We start from the raw sequence: 15,214 nt of genomic DNA, 5'->3' as shown, positions 1-15,214 counted from the left end.
GTAAGTAGTATAATAATTCAATGTAAATATTTTGTAAGGCAAAATATTTATCATTACTTTGAGTTTTATAACTGGTAAAACACTGATTGAAAGTCTTTAAAGCTTTTAATGTAGAAAATTTACAAATTTAAGAGCATCTTCTTAAGCTTAAAATGTGTCAAAAACAAGAACTTTATGTTATTTACAGCTATTAAAAATTGCTATTGTAACCATTAAACAATATACTACTTTATGATGTGATTTAAATACTGATAAGATTTTTAATAAATATTAATGGATTTTAAATTCCATTGTTATAATAAAATATGACTGAATATATTAAGAACTAAAGACAGGATATAGTAAAGGCTTTAAAACAAGCTTATTGGATTTAAATATATTTTCAAATAATGAATGAGAAATTTCTATTAAATTGTCAAGATTTACTAAAGAATTCGAGAGTTTTTAATAAAAAATCGAAAAGATCAGTTTTTCGATATATTCGATACGTTACAGTGTTAAGCCAACTTTATTTTTAGTCACTGTTTTATTAATCGAAAACACTTTAATATTGTTTAAAATTTCACCAAATACCTAAAATCAATATCCTTCTGAAATTATCAATATTTACTCAAACCAACATTTAAGATTTTAGCAATTTAATGTATTTAACAATACGTTATGTATCAAATAATAACTTTTATGTAAATTTATTTAGCTCGTTTTCGTCTTTTATTACTCACTCTATTGCTTGTTTAAAAGCATTTTTTTTGGTTTTTATAAATAAATCAATTTAATTTATGGTTAAAATATCCATATGATGACTACATATTTCGAATATTTCATAAATTATGAAATTAATGAAAACAAAACCATTTTACCACAAAACACTCTGAGGGAGACCTAACGACACACAAATACTTGTATAAATAAAATATTTACTCCTTTATTAATAAATAACCCTGTAGTTCCGGGAGGAATAAACGATAATTTTGTACTTGTTTATGTATGTGTGAAAGTAATCGATCATGAGAACTAATGAGTAAGCTATTTGCCGCTGATTCGAAGATCTCTAGATTATTTAGAGGCACTAAAGGCACAAAAAATTCTTCTATCAAATTCTAATAAATTTTGGCAAAATATTGTGAAAAATGATACATTGTTATTTTGTTAAACAGCGGGGAAATATATTTAAATGAATGTATGAATAAATACACATGATAGGATGTATTGAAACAGGAATAAAAGAGCTCGTTATGAATTGTAGTTGCGGATACAGAGATATGTTTTATGTTAAATGTATTGGTAGATGAGATTGTGAGTAGGTATTTGATATAAACAAATAAATGATATAAATATAAACCATATTGTAATATAAATACTGTGTTCTATAATTATAAGGTAACAAGCATAGGGGGATGATCCAACTTTTAAAACCGATGTCCTCCCATCGGGATAAAATTTTCATCACTGTTAAGACCGATCAATAACTTTCTGAGTTATTGAGGGTTAAAGTTTGACATTTTTGCAAAATTTAAAATTTTTAATTCTCACCTTCGTGAGAAGGGTGTTAATGTCGAAGTGCTTTACGTGCACACCTGCCGTGTTGGTATATTCAATTAACACCAACTCATTTCCAACGCTTAGTCCCACAGTCACTCTTCTGTGGGGTATCTGTTGTCAATCGGCAACAGCACCGAACTTATCCCGAAATATAGATTTCACCGTACATCAGTCTTTTAATCGCACCTTACTCTTCCCGCGAATTTGAGTTTAAGCCAGAGCCACTACGTGGTTCTCGAAGGAACCTTAACCAACTCATCAGACAGGGAAAGTAATGCGGGCAACTGGCCATCCATAGTACCAGATTATGTGGTTCTCTGGTTAGACAACATGTCAAATCATTCCAAGGATTAGCCGAGGAGTGAAATGACATCACCTGTTTATAGTATCGGCAGACTAGAGGTAGTGGTAGCACCTCTTTACATCGTGAACCTCTTTACACCAAGATGAGGTTCTTTCATCAAGGAAACATGACCCGGGTGGGTCGTGAGAAGGGTATATATAAGTTTGTCATTCCGTTTGTAATTTCCACAATATATTTTTCCGACCCTATAATATATATATTCTGGATCCTTATAAATACTGGATGTCTGTCTGTCGGTCTGGTTAGAGCTTTTCTTTTATGAGCTTTTTGGTCGCTTAGTGGGATGCTAATATTAATTAATTAATAATATACTAGACCTTTCCGGCGGTATGTAACATGTCAAACTAAAATCTCATATAGTCGATACTGTAATATTTCCAATATAGTAACCCCATGAATAAAAAAACATTTTCTTCGTGTTATTTCGCAGAGAACTATAAATGGATTAATCACATTTTTGGAAATTTGGCAATCCAAAGCGACTGGTCCAATCGGTACAAAATTTGACATAGTTGCTACAGTATTTTTTTCTACCCAAAATAAAGTTTTTAACAAAATAACGAAGAAGTAAGTTTATTATTAAATCTCCACACAAATATATGGATATAAAAATTTTACTCTATATTTATCATATAGAGTATTTATTCAATAGAACCAGTAATAAAACAAAAGCAACAAATATAAACAAAAACTAACAAACCATTTAATGGTAATAAATACAATAAATGGGTTGTATTGTTGCCTCAATCAAGGAACTAACAAACGCCTGCCATATAAGTTTTTGAATAAAGGGAATAGTTAATAGATTTATATGAAAATTTCGATTTTGTAAATTGTTTGTTGTATTTTGTGTATTGATAAATATAAAAATTTGCAGAAAAAGGGAAAAAAATAACGTTTAAAATATGAATAAAACATTATTTATAGATTTGAAAAACCGACCAGTAAACTCTAGTTGTAATTAAATCATTATTAAAATAATATTCCATTTAAATACTTGCTACCACATTGTGGATTTTTAAAAACCATTTAAATATAAAATCTATGGCAGGAAAATATAATAAAACTGATTTTGTTATTTAAAATTAGTTTAAAATATTTTTGAAATCATTTTCGCTTTATGCTCCATCCATAATAGAATAAATCTAATAAATTGTTAATATTTTAGGTTTAAAATTTGTATATAATTTATGCTTAAATGCATTAGATTTTCAGTTATTTTATTTTTCAATATTTACCACAAAATCTATAAATTCACCAAAAGCGTTTTATGAATAGCTATATATCTAGTATATTATTAAATTGTATTATTATTATTATTATTTCTACATACTCATTGGATTTATCTGGAAAACAACAGAAACGATTTTCAATTATTTTATTCTGTTGTTTATTTTGTATATTTCTGTTTAAATATTTAGTTAAATAAATATTATTTTGCGGAAATCATTATAAGCATTTTATATGCCCACACATAAAAGTATATAAATATTTTTGTATTTAAATTTTATTGTTTCAGTTGTAGCATTTTGAAATAAATCAAGAAAAATTAAAGATCATTATTTGTTAAAAATAGCAAGAAATGATTTGTGAAGAGAATTGTATATGATTTAAATCATTGGCTAGCACTTAAAGATAACAGGTGTCAAAGGCAAGCGATCTATTATCACCAAAAACAGCACGAATATCAATGACAGTTATAAAACTAATACCTACACTCGTAGTATTACATTAAACAGCTTTTAAGCCATCAACATTTCTCTTTTTCTCTTTACGCCAACCACCGATCTTAATTTTTTTATTTGTATTTTTAATTGATTTTTAAAGGGTATATTAAATTCGCTACTGCCAGATTTGAAATTAATTATTGATTATAATGTTTATTTTTTTAAATATAGAAAATTACATTGTATGAGTGAGTATAGTTATAGAAATACAAATAAAATAATATAGGTACATACGTAGCTATGTATATATGTATGTATGTACGAGTACAAATGGTCTATATAATTTAGTTACGTTTTGTAAATATGAAATACAAATACTTCTTAACATATAAATATGAATTAAATTTTGGATTAATGGATTAATAATTTAAAATATAATTGCTTCTGAAGTGGCAACTTCTAGTAAATTTTTAAATAACTATTATTTAACTAGAATTCCCTGGGTGTTTCGCTACCCTAACCAAAATCAAATCAAAATTTTGTTAAATTTTATATTTCTTTATTCAATATCATAAAAAATTCAAAAAGTATCATCTGAATAACGAAAAAGTACTAAAATTTCCCTTTATAAATTTACATTTAATGTCAGGTGTTCCGGTTCGCCATTATAAAGATTCTAAAAGGTACCATTTGAAGAATGAAAAAGTTCCCATTTATTCAGTCAAATTTATATTTCAAAGTTAAATATTTAAGAAAATTAAACAAGTAAGAAATTACAGTCGGGCGAGGCCGACCCTATAATACCCTACATCTGTTACAAAAATAAAATGTAAAACATTTAAGTTGAATTGTACCTTGTCTCAGATATACTTACGCCATTTATTGTTGAATAAAATTGTGGACATTTAAGTCAAATTTTGAAGGGGCCTTTTTATAGGGGCTAAGCTCAAATAAGGCCCTATAATTATAAAATTCATGAGGGTTATTAAAGCTAGTATAGAACTTGGTTTTACAGCTTTTAGTCGAGATAGGAGTATAATATACATAATTATGAACTTGAAAGGCCTATTCGGCGGGTTCAGTTGTATGGGGGCTAGGTGAAATAATGGAACGATGTTACCCATTTTCAATAGGCTTCGTCTCCGGTGCCATAGAAGATCATGTGCCAAATTTCATTGAATTATCTCAAAAATTGCGACCTGTAGTTTGATTACAAGGTTTAAAAGCCATATTCGGGGGTTCAGTTGTATGGGGGCTAGGTGAAATAATGGACCGATCTTAACCGTTCCTGGGACAATAGAAGATCATGTACCAAATTTCATTGAATTATCTTCAAAATTGCGACCTGTAGTTTGATTACAAGGTTTACATGGACGGACAGACGGACGGACATAGCTAAATCGACTCAGAAAATGATTCCAAGCCGGTATACTTTAAGGTGGGTATAGGACCAATATTATTGTGCGTTACAAACATCAGCACAAACCCAATATACCCTCCCCACTAAAGTGGTGTAGGGTATAAAAAGTATCATTCGAAAGATAAAAAGTACTAATTTTCTTTTAAAGAATCTTATTCCATAAGGATCGTGTGTAATAATCATGTGTTTTGGATTCATATTACAAAACATGCAAAGAGTATTTGTTATTTGAAGAACGAAAAAGTGCCAATAGTGGAATAAATTCTTCCTTCGCTTACATCTCTTTTTAGCCCAGGAATAGACACAGATAAAACTGAAAATTTAATTTGTTTAAGAAAAAAATTATATTTTCACAAAGTACTATTTACCCGAATTCGGTCCTATATAACCCTTAGTACTCGAGTTCCTTATTTTGTGTGAGCAAAAAAAAAAATTGCTCAATGTTTTTGAATAAAAATAAATTTTCCGTTTTTACCCTTTTTGGTACCTTTTTTCCCCTTAGTGAAATATTAAACATTTTATTTCAAAATATATTGCAGTGTCAGTCAATAATTAAATATGTATACGTCAATAAATAAAAAAAGTCATCTCAATGTGCTACAAAAGTACCAAAAAATACATTTTTTCCCGTTTACTCCAAAAAAAGACCTAATTTTAAAAAAGTACGAACAGGTGCCTGATAATTTTGAAAGGTGTGTCCAATATATGTACTTATTTATTAAAATATTTATTAGTTGAGAATTTATAAAGGGCCAAAAAAGGTACCAAAATTACCTTTAGTTACACATTTTCTCCCCTTAAAAGTAGGAATTTCAAAAAAGTACCAGACACCCGTCTGCTCTTTAAATTTTCTTTTGTATCACTAATATCGCCTGTTTTACCGTTTTCCCCTTTTTTACCACCAAATATAAACATTTCAAAAAATCCTGATTCTAAGTTTAGCCGTTTGGGCTATGCGATGATGAATCAGTCAGTGACGCGACTCTTATATATAGATTATTTAATTATATTAAGGGAAGTTTGTCCCCTGCAGCGCCTTTTGGTGTGGAGCTTTTTCCTAATCGTGATCATAATTTTGAAGAATGTTTTTATAATAATTTATTTGCTAAAATGATATGTCCGTACAAAATGGATCCAGAGACCAGTGTATACTTTTCTAAACGATAAACAGTACTAAATCCGAATCTGTATAATTTTTGAAAAGCAATTGGACCAAAACAGAACTAACTAGGTGAAAAGTTTTGAATGATGATATATGAAAATCAAATTTAGCAAAAAACGATTAAATCAAATTCCTTTAGCACTTATTTGAAAACAATTGTGTCTTCAATTCTAGCTGATGATATTCAAAACTTACTGTATTTCCTTTGCTATCTTTAAGTCGCAAAAACTGACCAAAAAAGTTGTTTGCCCGATTTAAAGCTTTCTGGGACTATTTCGTATAATCCCAGATTTTTAACTAAATAAAAAGTTGACTTTGTTTGTTGACTTTTGTTAATAATACCTAAGATTGTAAATAGTACTTAAGGTTACTGCTTATACAAATGCGATATACTTTATCCTATATACTTAAGTACTAGAATATTTCTATTCAAAAAATCCAAAATTTATGGTAAAAACTTTTCAACACAAACATTATAATAAATTTCGTTTATCAATCTTTTTCTAAACTTGGATTTTAACAAAAAAAAAAAAAGTACAAGTATTTATAGAATTTATTTACAGAATTTTACAAACATCAGTAACTGTGTATGTGTTTTCAGATACGTTTTTACCTTCAAAACGATTATGCTAACAAACAAATATTTTTACCACATATTTACATGTGTAAAAGATACTCACTCGTACGTGTATTTACATTTGTAAGGATCTTCTACTCTAACCTCAAATAAATTGTTAGTAGACGTTAAAAAATCTAGTCGTCATACGTTTGTGTTCATAAAATATTAGTATGTGCTATATGGATATACGTAAGACCGTAAAAATAAAATCTGTACAGGTCCCTCTATTTATTTACATACATGCATTATGAAAAAGATTTTTGTCATAAAGGATACGAAAATATATATCACAACAAAGTAACAAAGTAGAAAAATCCATATTAAATAGATTTATATTTGGTATCTTTCTCTTTGCTGCTGCTTGCTTCCACATATCGAACCACAACTATGTATATGCAGAACTCGAAAGAATAAAATAACAAGTAAGAGTGTTATATTCGGCCATGCCGAATCTTATATACCCACCATCAAATCATCCTTATAAATAAACTTTGATATTATCGATCTATGTTGAATCATATGTCGATATTAATATGAACATCAGGGAAATATTTGGTAGAGGGAATTTAATAAGGGCTTAAGCATGGACCGTGCTCTTCCGAATTAAAAATATTAATTTTGTTTGATCCAATATTTATAACCATAAACTGTTTTTTTGTAAGAGTGGTTATATGGAGGGTAGAGTCAATTATGGACCTATCCTTGTCGGTTTATACAATAATTATTTGCATCTAATGTAGCTGTACTTGTATCTTTAATTCAGTCATGAGGTTTAAAATATTTATCTGAAGGGAACCGAAAATGGGTGTTTGATTAGTTATCCTCATCAAATTCAATTGAAAACTTCCAGTCTCTGGAGTGAATCGTTAAAGGCGCCCCTATACGCCCACCCCGTTTAAGTCAATTATGGATCGATACTTCTAAAACTTAAAACGATTTTTAGTTTTTGGCTAGTACAAAACTTGTTTACGTAGATTTTCACTGCTGTAATCGCATTTTTGAGTCAGTAATGAGCGTTAAAGTCATTATCTGAAGGGGACCTTATAGGGGGGTAGGGTCAATTACAGACTGATTCTCATAAAATTTAGTGGGAGATTTTAGCTAATACGAAAATTGTTTATGTCGAAATTCATCGATGTAATCGCAGTTTTAAGCTAGTAATGAGCTTTAAAGTCATTTTCTGAAAGGGACTTTACAAGTGGGTTAATTAAGGACCGATCATAATAAAATTTGATAAAGAACTTTTGGCTTGGACAAAACTTGTTTATGTAGAATTTTTATTTCTGTACTCACATTTTTGAGTCAGTAATAAGCCTTAAAGTAATTTTCTGAAGGGGACCTTATATGGGGGGTAGGGTCAATTATGAACCGATCCTTATAAAATTTTACGAAGAGATTTAAATTCTTATAAAACATATTTGTGCAGAATTTCACCTCTATTGATGCTTTCCTTAGCCCGTTATGTGCGATAAAGTCATTTTCTGACGGGGACTTTATATGGGCGGTAGGGTCAATTATGGGCCTATCCTTATAAAATTTTACAAAGAGATTTAGGTTCCCATAAAACTTGGTTGTGCCGAACTTCACCGCTATTGATGGTTCTCTTAGCCAGTTATGGGCCATAAAGTCATTTTCTGAAGGGGGCTTTATATGGTGGGTAGGGTCAATTATGGGCCTATCTTATAAAATTTTACAAATAGATTTAGGTTCTCATAGAACATGTTTGTGCCAAATTTCACCGCAATTGATGCTTTTCTTAGCTAGTTATGGGCGATAAAGTCATTTTCTGAAGGGGACTTTATAGGGGGGGGGGGGGGGTTGGTTAGGGTCAATTATGGGCCTATCCTTATAAAATTTTACAAGGAGATTTATGTTCCCATAAAACATGTTTTTACCGAATTTCACCGCTATTGATGCTTCTCTTAGCCAGTTATGGGCCATAAAGTCATTTTCTGAGGGGGACTTTATATGGGGGGTAGGGTCAATTATGGGCCTATCATTATAAAATTTTACAAATAGATTTAGGTTCCCATAAAACATGTTTGTGCCGAATTTCACCGCTATTAACGCTTCTCTTATCCAGTTATGGGCGATAAAGTCATTTTCTGAAGGGGACTTTATATGGGGGGTAGGGTCAATTATGGACCGATCCTTATAAAATTCTACGAAGAGATTTATGTTCCAATAAAACATGTTTGTACCGAATTTCACCGCTATTGATGCTTCTCTTAGCCAGTTATGGGCGATAAAGTAATTTTTGAAGGGGACTTTATATGGGGGGTAGGGTCAATTATGGACCGATCCTTATAAAATTCTACGAAGAGATTAAGGTTCCCATAAAACATGTTTGTGCCGAATTTCACCGCAATTGATGCTTCTCTTAGCCAGTTATGGGCGATAAAGTCATTTTCTGAAGGGGACTTTATATGGGGGGTAGGGTCAATTATGGGCCTATCCCTACAAAATATTACAAAGAGATTTATGTTCCCATAAAACATATTTGTGCCGAATTTCACTGCTATTAACGCTTCTCTTATCCAGTTATGGGCGATAAAGTCATTTTCTGAAGGGGACTTTATATGGGGGGTAGGGTCAATTATGGACCGATCCTTATAAAATTCTACGAAGAGATTTGTGTTCCCATAAAACATGTTTGTGCTGAATTTCAGCGCTATTGATGCTTCCCTTAGCAAGTTATGAGCGATAAAGTCATTTTCTGAAGGGGGCCTTATATGGGGGCTAGGCGAAATCGTGGACCGATATTGCTAATTTTCAATACCAAACAAACTGCATCAACTAGAAGTATCTGTGCAAAATTTCAGCTCGCTAGCTACTTCCGTTTGGACTCTATCGTGTTTTCAACAGACAGACAGACGGACAGACGGACAGACGGACAGACGGACGGACATGGCTAGATCGTCTTAGAATCTAATAAGGAACCAGAATATATATACTTTTATGGGTCTTAGACGAATATTTCAATGTGTTACAAACGGAATGACAAAAACAATATACCCCCCATCTTTTTTGATGGTGGGTATAAAAATATAACTTGAGATAAAAACAAAACATTACAAAAATAACCAAAACATGTTTTTTATATTATAAAGGTACCACCTCTACGTTTTCATAACCAATTCCAAATCCAAATTTATCCCACAAAGTATGCTGGGAGTGTGTGTTGCTGCTACATTTTCGTTTCAAACACAATGTAGTAGTTAGTGGCTGGCAGTCAATCACCCAAGCTTTTTTTATTGGCAATCAATAAAATTTTACGCTAAAATAATCAAAGCATTTTGCCATTAGCATTAACTTTAGTGGGAAAAACTACATGGAATTGTATTCGTGTTTTGTAAGTGGGTGTTGGTGTATCTGGTTGTAAATGTGTACTACATGCATATTAAGGTGGTTTTCCACTTTAAGTGGGCTGTGAAATTTTGTATTTTTATTTGGAATTAAGTAGTTATAGCTGAATGTAATACCTATTTAAAAGTAGGCTTTAAATTTTTTCGCATTTTGAATATTTAATATTAGCCGATTTATCATTCCCTGAAATTTGTCAAAAAGTACTCCCTAATTAATATACATATGTATGTTTTAAATATAGGTCTTCTATTTAAAATTTCTTTGGTACATGTATGTACTTATGTACATACATGTATATGGAACTGTGGACAGTTTTTAGAGAAATTCTCTTATTTCTAGAAATGTTCCTAATTAAGTTATAAAATCGAATTGAGAACAGTAAGAATTCAAATTTCTTGAGAAATTTAAAAAATTGCATATTCTGAATGCTAAAAACTCAGTAAAAGGAAATAGTAATAAAACAAGTAAGAAATTATAGTCGTGCGAGGCCGACAATATAATACCCTACACCAGTTATAAAAATAAAATGTGATTTAGTGTTTATAATAAAGCATTTAAGTTGAATTGTACTTAAGCCATTTCTGTTGAATAAAATTGTGTACATTTAAGTCATATTGCGAAGTGGGCTTTGTATAGGGTCAAATGAGGCCCTATCATCAAAAAATTCAACAGGGTCATCCAGGCTAGCATATAACTTGGTTTTGCAGCTATTCGTCGAGATACGAGTATATTAAACATAATTATGAACTTAAAAGCCCTATTCGGGAGTTCAGTTGTATGGGGGCTAGGTAAAATATTGTACCGATGTTACCCATTTTCAATAGGATTCATCAATAGCACAATAGAAGATCATGTGCAAAATTTCATTGAATTATCTTCCAAATTGCCTGTACTTTGATTAAAAGGTTTAAAAAATCCTTTGCAGGTGAAATTTCATGGAACCATTTACAATAGGCTTCGTCCCTGGGACAATAGGATATCATGTACCATTGAATTATTTTCAAATTTACGACCTGTAGTTTGATTACAAGGTTTACACGGACAGACGTAGCTAAATCGACTCAAAGAATTATTCTATACCGATTGGTATACCGTAATATGGGTTTATGGTCAATATTATTGTACGTTACAAACACCAGCACAACCCCATTATATCCTCCCCACTAAAGTGGTGTAGGGTATAAATACTGCATAAATATCGCTCATTCCCTATACGATTGGCATAATACAAAATTCAGTTTTTTGAATTGAGGGCTATAAAGGATGTTTTTTAAAAATACTATATAGAATTATTTTCGAAAATGTCGAAACATTCTAAAATCTGTTTTTGAAACAACCCTGTTTTTTGAGTACTGTAATCTTAACCCTTCAAGTTTTGTTTCTACAGAATGAATGATTATGTTTGTTGGTTGTTTGCTCCAATGACTGAAATTTTACTATTAATATTTTGTTCTTGTGCAACATTTTACATACATCCACACAATTTCTCGTTCAATAACGAGCCACAAAACATAAATTTAACTGTATATAAATAAAGTTTTACCATTTTTCTTGCATATACAAACATACATACATATGTTTGTAAGTATCTGATGATGACGATTATGCTAACAATAATAACATTGGAGGAAAAAATACAGCCCCATGAGGTGGTTAGGCATGGAGAGGAGTTAAAATTCAAATTTCCTGTTTTTAACAAGATCTTAAACTGTTTATGGCTATTTGGTAGTTTCCATGAAATAGCAATCATTTCATACTTCATTTTTATAGTCATAAACCACAACATTTTTAACAGATTTCCCCAAACTGTTTACATTATTATACCCTACACCACTTTAGTGGGGAGGGTATATTGGTATACCTTAAAGTATACCAATCGGCTCAGAATCATTTTCTGAGTCGATTTAGCTATGTCCGTCCGTCTGTCCGTCCGTCTGTCCGTCCGTCCGTCTGTCCGTCCGTCCATGTAAACCTTGTAATCAAACTACAGGTCGCAATTTTGAAGATAATTCAATGAAATTTGGTACATGATCTTCTATTGTCCCAGGGACGAAGCCTATTGAAAATGGTTAAGATCGGTTCATTATTTCACCTAGCCCCCATACAACTGAACCCCCCAATAGGGCTTGTAATCCTTGTAATCAAACTACAGGTCGTAATTTTAGAGATAATTCAATGAAATTTGGCACATGATCTTTTATAGTATCGTAGACGAAGCCTATTGAAAATGGTTAACATCGGTCCATTATTTCACCTAGCCCCCATACAACTGAACCCCTCGAATAGGGCTTTTAAAACTTGTAATCAAACTACAGGTCGCAATTTTGGAGATAATTCAATGAAATTTGGCACATGATCTTTTATGGTACCGTATATGAAGCCTGTTGAAAATGGTTTACATCCCCATACAACTGAACCCCTCGAATAGGGCTTTTAAAACTTGTAATCAAACTACAGGTCGCAATTTTGGAGATAATTCAATGAAATTTGGCACATGATCTTTTATGGTATTGTAGACGAAGGCTATTAAAAATGGTTAACATCGGTCCATCATTTCACCTAGCCCCCATACAACTGAACCCCCGAATAGGGCTTTTAAAACTTGTAATCAAACTACAGGTCGCAATTTTGGAGATAATTCAATGAAATTTGGCACATGATCTTTTATGGTACCGTAGACGAAGCCAATCGAAAATGGTTACCATCGGTCCATTATTTCACCTAGCCCCCATACAACTGAACCCCCGAATAGGGCTTTTAAAAATTGTAATCAAACTACAGGTCGCAATTTTGCAGATAATTCAATGAAATTTGGCACATGATCTTTTATGGTACCGTAGATGAAGCCTGTTGAAAATGGTTTACATCGGTCCATTATTTCACCTAGCCCCCATACAACTGAACCCGCCGAATAGGGATATTAAGTTCATAATTATGTTTAATATACTCATATCTCGACAAAAAGCTGCAATAACCAAGTTGTATACAAGACTTGATGACCCCCACGAATTCCATAATAATAGGTTCTCATATGACCCTAGCCCCTATGAAAAGCCCCCTTCAAAATTTCAATTAAATGTCCACAATTTTATTCAACAATAAACGGCTTAAGTATGTATATCTAAGGCAATGTACAATTCAACTTAAATGCTTTATTATGGCAACTAAATCACATTATATTTTTGTCAAAGGTGTAGGGTATTATATGGTCGGCCTCGCCCGACTATAATTTCGTACTTGTTTTTTTTTGAAATCGAAACCAACATAAATAATATCGCATAAATTAAAGATTAGAAATACCAAAAGTCGTTAGTTTTATTTTGTATCAAAATTATATAACAGAAGGAAGACGTTAACACATTGATTGATACTTGAGGCATTTTTAAAAGCTTATTATGACATTTTGTATAATAGTAAAACTTTTTTTCTAATGACAAAGTAGATTTGTGAATATAAAATTGTTTATTTTGTGACAACCGAAAAAAAAACAGTGCACCTAATAATCCTGCTCTTTAGGAAACTAACCCACTTAAACATCTTTCCAAACCAATAATAAAAAAAGATCTGAATATGCATGTATTACTTTTACAGTTAATAGTTATTTGCTTACAATGTATTAAATCAGTGTTTCCCAATATTATGTCCCTAAATAATATATATGGAAAAACAGTAAATACAGGAAGTAATACAAATTGTCTCGGAAAACAATTTACTAAAAGTATATAGACACTAGATCATGAAACAAAAATATTATTAACAAGTACGAAATTATAGTCGGGCGAGGCCGACCATATAATACCCTACACCTTTGACAAAAATATAATGTGATTTAGTTGCCATAATAAAGCATTTAAGTTGAATTGTACCTTGCCTTAGATATACATACTTAAGCCGTTTATTGTTGAATAAAATTGTGGACATTTAATTGAAATTTTGAAGGGGGCTTTTCATAGGGGCTAGGGTCATATGAGAACCTATTATTATGGAATTCGTGGGGGTCATCAAGTCTTGTATACAACTTGGTTATTGCAGCTTTTTGTCGAGATATGAGTATATTAAACATAATTATGAACTTAATATCCCTATTCGGCGGGTTCAGTTGTATGGGGGCTAGGTGAAATAATGGACCGATGTAAACCATTTTCAACAGGCTTCATCTACGGTACCATAAAAGATCATGTGCCAAATTTCATTGAATTATCTGCAAAATTGCGACCTGTAGTTTGATTACAATTTTTAAAAGCCCTATTCGGGGGTTCAGTTGTATGGGGGCTAGGTGAAATAATGGACCGATGGTAACCATTTTCGATTGGCTTCGTCTACGGTACCATAAAAGATCATGTGCCAAATTTCATTGAATTATCTCCAAAATTGCGACCTGTAGTTTGATTACAAGTTTTAAAAGCCCTATTCGGGGGTTCAGTTGTATGGGGGCTAGGTGAAATGATGGACCGATGTTAACCATTTTTAATAGCCTTCGTCTACAATACCATAAAAGATCATGTGCCAAATTTCATTGAATTATCTCCGAAATTTCCACCTGTATTTTGATTACAAATTTTAAAAGCCCTATTCGAGAGGTTCAGTTGTATGGGGGCTAGGTGAAATAATGGACCGATGTAAACCATTTTCAACAGGCTTCATATACGGTACCATAAAAGATCATGTGCCAAATTTCATTGAATTATCTCCAAAATTGCGACCTGTAGTTTGATTACAAGTTTTAAAAGCCCTATTCGAGGGGTTCAGTTGTATGGGGGCTAGGTGAAATAATGGACCGATGTTAACCATTTTCAATAGGCTTCGTCTACGATACTATAAAAGATCATGTGCCAAATTTCATTGAATTATCTCTAAAATTACGACCTGTAGTTTGATTACAAGGATTACAAGCCCTATTGGGGGGTTCAGTTGTATGGGGGCTAGGTGAAATAATGAACCGATCTTAACCATTTTCAATAGGCTTCGTCCCTGGGACAATAGAAGATCATGTACCAAATTTCATTGAATTATCTTCAAAATTGCGACCTGTAGTTTGATTACAAGGTTTACATGGACGGACGGACAGACGGAC

Source organism: Lucilia sericata, unplaced genomic scaffold (assembly GCF_015586225.1).
Source record: "Lucilia sericata isolate MDLA Ls3-8-SP2 unplaced genomic scaffold, ASM1558622v1 Contig000147F_arrow, whole genome shotgun sequence".
Lineage (NCBI taxonomy): Eukaryota > Metazoa > Arthropoda > Insecta > Diptera > Calliphoridae > Lucilia > Lucilia sericata.
This window is presented reverse-complemented; position numbering follows the sequence as displayed.